Genomic DNA, 7,806 nt, shown 5'->3' with positions numbered 1-7,806 from the left:
GATTGTTGTTGTTGTTGTCATTCCAGCCTCCGCTGACTCTTGTTGTGCTAGAAGCAGTTTTGAAGCAAAAATACAATATTCAGAAGACAAAATGTTGTGGAATTTTAACCATGAGCACAGTGCAGGTTCAGCAGTTGTGATTGTTTCTGTCCAGTCGAGCTCGTTAACTAAACATGTTGGCAGAAGCAGAAATAAAACTTTCAGAAGACAAAATGTTCTGATTTAAAGAAGGACCAAAGGAAGGAAAGCATAGGTTTTGATTAAGTCTGATAAACTAGAATTATAAGGTATTGTTACATTAAAAGGAGCAAAATGAAATAAAAAGGCTATATCAAAAACAGGTTATAACATAGGAAATGTGAGGTTTTAAAATGAAGTTAGTGTCAGCGTTTTAAGAGAGTGGTAAAATGATGAGTAACGTTGAAGAATATATATAAATACAAGTCTATAAGTCAAGAACATAATTAGGATAAGGCTTTTGATTAAAGAGTCCCAACTATGATAAGTTAGGGAGATGCAGGAAAAGGTGTTTTGTTTCCTTTGCAGAAGATCTCGGCGACCACAGGGGGTGAGGATCCTGGAGGCCCGAGGCCGGATGGACCACAAGAGAGGGTCAGAGCGAGGACACAATGTATTGCGACCTCTGGTGTACCAGAGGTCGAGAGAGGGAGTGTGGAGCAGGGAAATTATTTTACTGCTATTGTTAAATAATCGTCATCGTCACCATTGCATTAATAATATAATCTGCAGCATTGATATTGCATTCAGAGGTTTAAACAGTGTGTGTCTTTCAGAAAGACTAAGTTGCAGAAAGTTTGCATTAATGAAAGCAGAGTCTAAGTTATTCTGAGGAGCAGGTTAGACGAGGCTATTTGATGAGCCTCTGGTCTGGTGGAAGGTCAGAAGTGCAACGGGTGAGATGAGAGAGCATTTGAGGACGACATATACACACACACACTTAGTTAGAGAGAATCATTTATAGGTGAGAGGTTAGTTATGTTTACTCGCAACTGTGAAAGAGGAACAGTTTCTTGTTGTCTCGGCAAGAAAGAGGAAATACCTGGTGTGAATACGTATGAATGGACGGTGACTGGACGGACGAACTGAACTAAGGTTGGACCAACTGGACACTGAGGTAAAGACTGGACTAAGGCTAAGCACATGACTGATGACTGTTCTGTTTTAAGTTCATTTTCATGACATAGATTGGATCATGAGTGGGGAAAACTGAGCATTTTTAGTTTTGTACATTATTTTGACACATGAAATGTGTCAAAATAAAGGGGGGATTTAAGGTTTAAGTTGAAATGGGTTTAGGATCATTTTAGGACTTTTGGGGTGTTTGATGATTTAGATATGGTAAAACTGAGGCAGACATTGTTATTTTCATGTTTAAGTTGAAGGATTAAAATGAACTGAATCCTGGTTAGAAGATAAACTCTTTACACACATAAAGAGCATTTAGATTAAGTAAAGTTAATATAAAGGATAGAGCCCAGAACATGATATCTTGAACCAACTTTGAATAATTAAGGGAACATTAGATGAACACAGTAGATTAGTGAGGTGTACCAGAGAGAGGCTTTTTGTTTTCTATCCTTTACAGGAGAACATTCCAGTAACACAGCGACCACAGGGGTGGCAAGAATCTCCAGTTTCGCAAACAGGTCACATCTGGATTACACGCTGTGGACAGGGCGACCCCGGAGGCAAAGGTGGTGTGGCTGAAGGTGCTCAAACGCAAGTGGAAGGAGCCACGCTGGACTGGTCCATACGAGGTCGTTGCCAGGACAACTACAGCAGTCCAACTGAAAGGGAAGGGCGACACCTGGTATCACTGGTCGCAGTGTGCACCAGCACATGAGAGCTTGGTTGAGGAAGAGGCTTCAACCAACACAGGTGTCAACAAACAGAGGCAGAATAAACCCTCTCACCTGTGCAACAGGCCATTCAGTAGTCCACCTGGAAGGCTGAAGAAAGAAGAGCAGCAGCGGAGAAGGTCGTCACGCCATCAGAAAGGGGCAGTGATAAGTTAAAGGGTCCACAAAGAGGGGGGTTTCAGTCCAGAATCTAAAATCTATATAACAAGTCTAGAATACAAAGTTTATATAACATGATGCAAACAACCGAATCAGAGACACGTAATGGGAAGAAACGTATTAAAATGTTCCTTACAACTACATGTGTATTATATGCGATAATAGTAACCATGGCTCTGTTGTCTTTTGTCTGTATTTTGCAAGGCACTCCGGACCCCTTGTCTGAACACGGAGGCCAGTCCAGCCCAGCAGTTCCTGAGACTGTAGGTCCTAAAACAGGATCGCTAGAAAGACAAAAGCGCGAGGGGTCAGGTAAAGGTGATGAATGTCTCAGCAGAAATAATGGCATAGAGTTGAACTATGTTAAAGGGTCTACCAGCTCATTCATGTTAGATTTGTGTGACGTCATTAAATGTACAGGAGCCAGTAGTAGATGGAAAGTGTCAGACAACAGTGGGACCATTTATGCCAAAACAAGATAACTATGCATGTTTTAAGTTCTCTACTGATAATGAAAAGTACAAGGTGGGAGAGATCGATCCAACTTGGTGTGCCGTCACACTTCAGGGACGAACCACCAACAATGTAAGCGGCCCTAGCACGGTAATTGGAACCTGGGCAGGAAGTGGGCTCTATTATTATTGTGGGGAAAATACTCTGTTGGTTCATGTTCCTATAGGAAGCGTAGGGACATGTGCGATGGTGCGATTAGGAGCTCCACTCATGCTGATTGGGAATCAGGTAAAGGCTATTCCACAACGCAACACACGTACTCTAGCCGCCAGACGTCTGAGACATGTTTTGGTCAAAAGAGGGACCCAAGGTACACATGCTTATGATCCTCGCCTGAACTCGCCTAGGGGAGTTCCAGACGAATATAAGCTGGTGAATCCGATAGCTGCAGGATTTGAGAGTATATTCCTTTGGGTAACACCTAATAAGAATGTTGACCGCATTAACTATGTTCATTACAATCTGCTGAGACTTTCTAACCTAACCAGGGACGCCATGATGGGGTTCGCAGAACAATTGGGTCCAAGTTCTCTGATGGGAGTTCAAAATAGGATGGCGCTTGACATGTTATTGGCAGAGAGGGGAGGTGTGTGCTCGATGTTTGGAGATATGTGCTGCACGTATATCCCCAATAATACTGCCCCAGGTGGCTCAGTAACCCGAGCTCTGCAGGGCCTGAAAACTTTGTCTAAAACCATGCATGAGCACTCAGGGGCCTGTTCTTCATACCGCGCTAAGTGAGTTAGCTGGATGAGATTGTTGACGATTTCGCGTGATCCTGGATCGTTCGGTTCCCCGAAGCCCATCCGGGACTTGCTGTCATAGCAACAGAGCCGTAAGCGTAAACCTGCTGGGGAGCAGGTTTACTTTATGTAAACAGGATTAGATCGCGGCCACGCAGGTATGTCCGCGTCATTCATACGAAAGCAACAGCGATATTCCACCACTGTTTCACCATAAATAAATAACATCAATGTAACTAAAGATAATGCAGCACTTGATCCTTTTATTGATTTCACACAGATACATACAGGTCATTCCCTAAAAAAGGGAAATGTACTATTAACATTCTATTACATGTATGTGATTATTACAGATGTAATTCATATTTCAGAGTAGTAATTGTAAATTACTTCGTGTAATCAAGATGAGAGACCACGGCTATAAAAGCGAAGGTGGATTTGGGAAGTCTGTCGCAGTCATATCCTGTCCGTTTACGCGAGCAACCCATTGCGGAAGGTGCAAGATTGATAAGGAGAGTCCTCAGAATTCAGCGTATATTGCGGGACAGACAGGATCCTTTAGCTCAGCGCGACAGTGTGCTCATAGAGAGATATCGATTTTCCCGTGAGGGTATTATTTACTTAACCAACTTGTTGACGAGGGGGTGCAGGACCACCACCTGTCTTTTTTTTTGCTCTGCCCTTTTCTTGGTTGCTGTTATGAACAAACAAACAGAGTATTCCAGGGTCTCTTTCCAAGAGACGACAAGCAATATAAGTGATAAATATTACCATTCTGTAGAATATTCTTATATTTCACTTTTACTTGTTCCCATGTTCTAGTGGGTCCTGTTGTGGCTCTAATGTGAAAGGGGATATAATATAACATATTATAATATAATATAATGTAATATAATATTGGATAATATGGTGTGATATGATAAATCTACCCTACCGCCTACTGGTGTTGGCCAGAGGGGCCGATGGCGCAATATGGCAGCCTGGCTTCTGTCAGTCTGCCCCAGGGCAGCTGTGGCTACAACCGTAGCTGCCTCCACCAGTGTGTGAATGTGAGAGTGAATGAATAGTGGCATTGTAAAGCGCTTTGGGTGCCTTGAAAAGCGCTATATAAATCCACTCCATTATTATTGTTATTATTGAATTACTTACGAGTTTGATTTGTCAGCAACTTTCTGCCAGCCCTCTCTCCTTGCTTTTGCAGCCTTTGCAGTGTTCCCTTGCGTTTTAATTAAACTCTGAAACTCCTGAAATCCCTCACTCAAGAGTTCTTGCTCTGCTGCCGAAAAATACCGAGCGCGCTCCTTCGACATTTTCGCCGACCAATCAAAGGGTTGCCGATCAGTGTTTCTACTATCGATGCGTAGCCCCTGTTGGGCCACCCAGTGATCTCACATTACTTCATCCAGCTATACTAATCGTCAACAACAGGTGTGTTCGGGGAACCGGAATAGCGAGCTCAGAGTTAGCGCGATGATTTGGTCTTGGATGTTTCATTTGATCTTGGATGTAGTAAGCGACGTACGAAGCACAGGGCCCAGGTATTGAAAACCCGCTGGCATCCTGGATGACATCTGTGTTTGGACAATGGTGTGGCTATATCAGTGATGTGCTCATTGGCTGTATTTTTGGGAATATTGGTCATCGCTGGTTGTTGTATCATTCCTTGTGTCAGAGGATTGTTGGTAAAGATAGTGGCGAGGGTTACGAACCCTGGCTGGGTTGAGGGCATCTACCAGATGAACCTGGAACCCATAGAGTGGGGCAGGGAGTGATACAACATGAAGTATGGTGACATTCCTGTGGGAATGTCAAAAGAGGGAATGTTGGGATTCAGAGATTCTTTTATTACTACCATATAATTTGCCTTATGAAGAATGTATTAATAACATGTTTCACAGTATCACTTATCAGTAATATTTCTTACAGGGTTTATATTGCATTGAATATGTCTGTCATCACATTGACCTTTCTATTTTATAGGTTGAGTTCATTTTATACACAATGCATAAATGTGCTTGGTTAAGAGTTGATGTTCCAGTCTAGAAGGTTTTAAGCTTCACTGGTGAGAGTGTCCAGATGATACATGTTGAGGGGAGATGAGAACATAGCAGGTTAATTGCATGCATGCTTACAATACACATAGTCAGGTTTGAGTGAAGGCCTAAGCGTCTTCTACTCCAGTCTGAGACTGGCTGCTAAAGTACTTTACTTAGTGATTAATGACGAGGGTCCAATTATTAGCTCTCAGAAATGCTAAGACCTGAAGTTATTACCTTAAAAGGCAAGTAATGAAGAAAGGAGAAGTTATATGTCAGTTTATAGTTATTAAAAGTATATGTGATGTACCCTTGTTTGCACGAATTGAACTTTTGTCCATCTGTCACCCTGTATTTTTGAACTGTATTGACGTAGGTGTGATATGTTATCCTATAAAACCAGAACCCAGTGTATTTTTGTCAGAGCAACCCATTCTGTATGCTGACGGTTGGTTGTTCTCCTGTGATAATAAAACTCATCGTTTGATTGCACTTTTCCGGAGCCTCCGTTGTTTTTTGTCTGGTCTGAAGTTGATCGATTTCGCAACAGTATGCACAAATATGACCCAAGATGGGACTCGCCAACCTGGATTGACTCAATAGGAGTTCCCAGGGGAGTTCCAGATGAGTATAAGTTAGTTAATCAGATAGCGGCCGGCTTTGAAAGTGTGTTTCTATGGATAACTCCGAATAAAAATGTCGATCGCATTAACTATGTCCATTATAATGTGTTGAGACTCTCTAATCTCACTAGGGACGCGGTAGAAGGCCTTGCGGAACAATTAGGCCCGACGTCGTTAATGGGAATCCAGAATCGAATGGCCCTGGACATGTTGTTGGCTGAGAAAGGTGGTGTCTGTGCCATGTTTGGGGACATGTGTTGCACGTTCATACCCAACAATACTGCACCAGACGGTACGGTTACTAGGGCGCTTGAGAGTCTGAAAATGTTATCTAAAACCATGCATGAGCAATCAGGTGTGAACACTGGACCGGGAGACTGGTTCACGTCTGTCTTTGGGCAATGGAAGAGTGTTGTTATGTCTGCCATGTTTTCTTTTGTTGTTTTTCTTGTCATATTGATGATTGGATGTTGTCTCATCCCTCTGGTCCGGCGGCTTTTAGTAAAGATGCTGGAGAGAGCCCTGAGCTCAGGCTCAGCAGGTTCAGCTGCGCCGGAGTCCATGATGCCTTTGAGGGAGATTGTAGGCTGGACGGAGGAGTGAGACAAATCCTGGTGTAAGTTGGGCTCGCAAGCGAGCCCAAGAGGAGGAGTTGTCAAGAAAAACATGTAATTTCACTGCCATTATTTCATTATTATTTCATTAGTCTGCATCACTTAGTATCAGTTGATCATCACCATTATCATGTATCATTTATCATTTAGTAAATCTGCTTAATCTTGTATTCCAGAGCACGCAGAATAAGACACATTCCTCTGTAATATTCTATTATGCAAAAACCACCAGCATCTCTGTGGCTCCAGGCGGCCCAAAGTAAAGTCAGATGAGGACAGCGACCTTTTGTTGGCCTGGACAGACAATCTCACAAACTGCACACTGGGACACACAATTGTTTAGACCAGATGTTTTCCCTCATCCATATCTGGGAACATAAAGCCTGAGAAAGTGTTAGGTTTCTGAGAAGCTGAGTTCTAGGAAATGTTCTGACGTCATATTAGGCTATAAAGCTTTCTGTAACGAGCAGAGAAGATCGAAGACCGGCTTCCCACACTGTATAACTGTGTGTGTTTAATAAATCACTTTTTGGACACTTCTGGGGACTCTGTCTGTGCTTATTTTTCCTTCCAAATAAAAAGAACCTTTACAAAAGAACTGTGCATTTCGTGTTGTTAAGACTGTTTCATCTGGGACCATTTTGCAATCTAACGCAAGCTTAATTAAGGATTCTGTTTGTTTTATTCCTTCTAAGCCCAAATGAATTTCTTGTGAATCTGTCTACTGTGAGCCTGGTGATTTTGTTACTGATGCCTGACTGCCAACTGTATAAAACAAAAAACTACACACAATATTCGAAGCACATAGCGCACAGTCGTAAATTCACCCTAATTTTGGTATGATCTGAGCTCAGGCACTGGGTGACTGAGCATAGCACTTACGCATGTGAGCGAGGGGGGAGAAACTGCTGCAGGAGAAGCGTAGACAGGCAGACAGAGGAGAGCTTAAGTTTGACCAGGTACCAAAGCAAATCATTCATACTGTACAAATAATGTAAATATGACGGTGTATCACAAAAGATTGATATCAAACTGATCACTTGACCCATATTACGTTACTTGCTCTTGGAGTGAATCAACAAATGGGGAAATGAAAATCCGAACAACAACAATGATGTTTTTTTAGAGAGTCTTAGCTTACATGTGTGTTTATTTCATATTTTCAGTTGTTTCCCTCCACGGCTAAACAAAGCACTGTAATCGGTTTCAGTTATGTACTGATGAACACAACAATTGAC

The sequence above is a fragment of the Maylandia zebra genome, linkage group LG12 (genome assembly GCF_041146795.1).
Source record: "Maylandia zebra isolate NMK-2024a linkage group LG12, Mzebra_GT3a, whole genome shotgun sequence".
Lineage (NCBI taxonomy): Eukaryota > Metazoa > Chordata > Actinopteri > Cichliformes > Cichlidae > Maylandia > Maylandia zebra.
The sequence above is the reverse complement of the archived record's forward strand: the minus strand, read 5'-3'. Positions refer to the sequence as shown.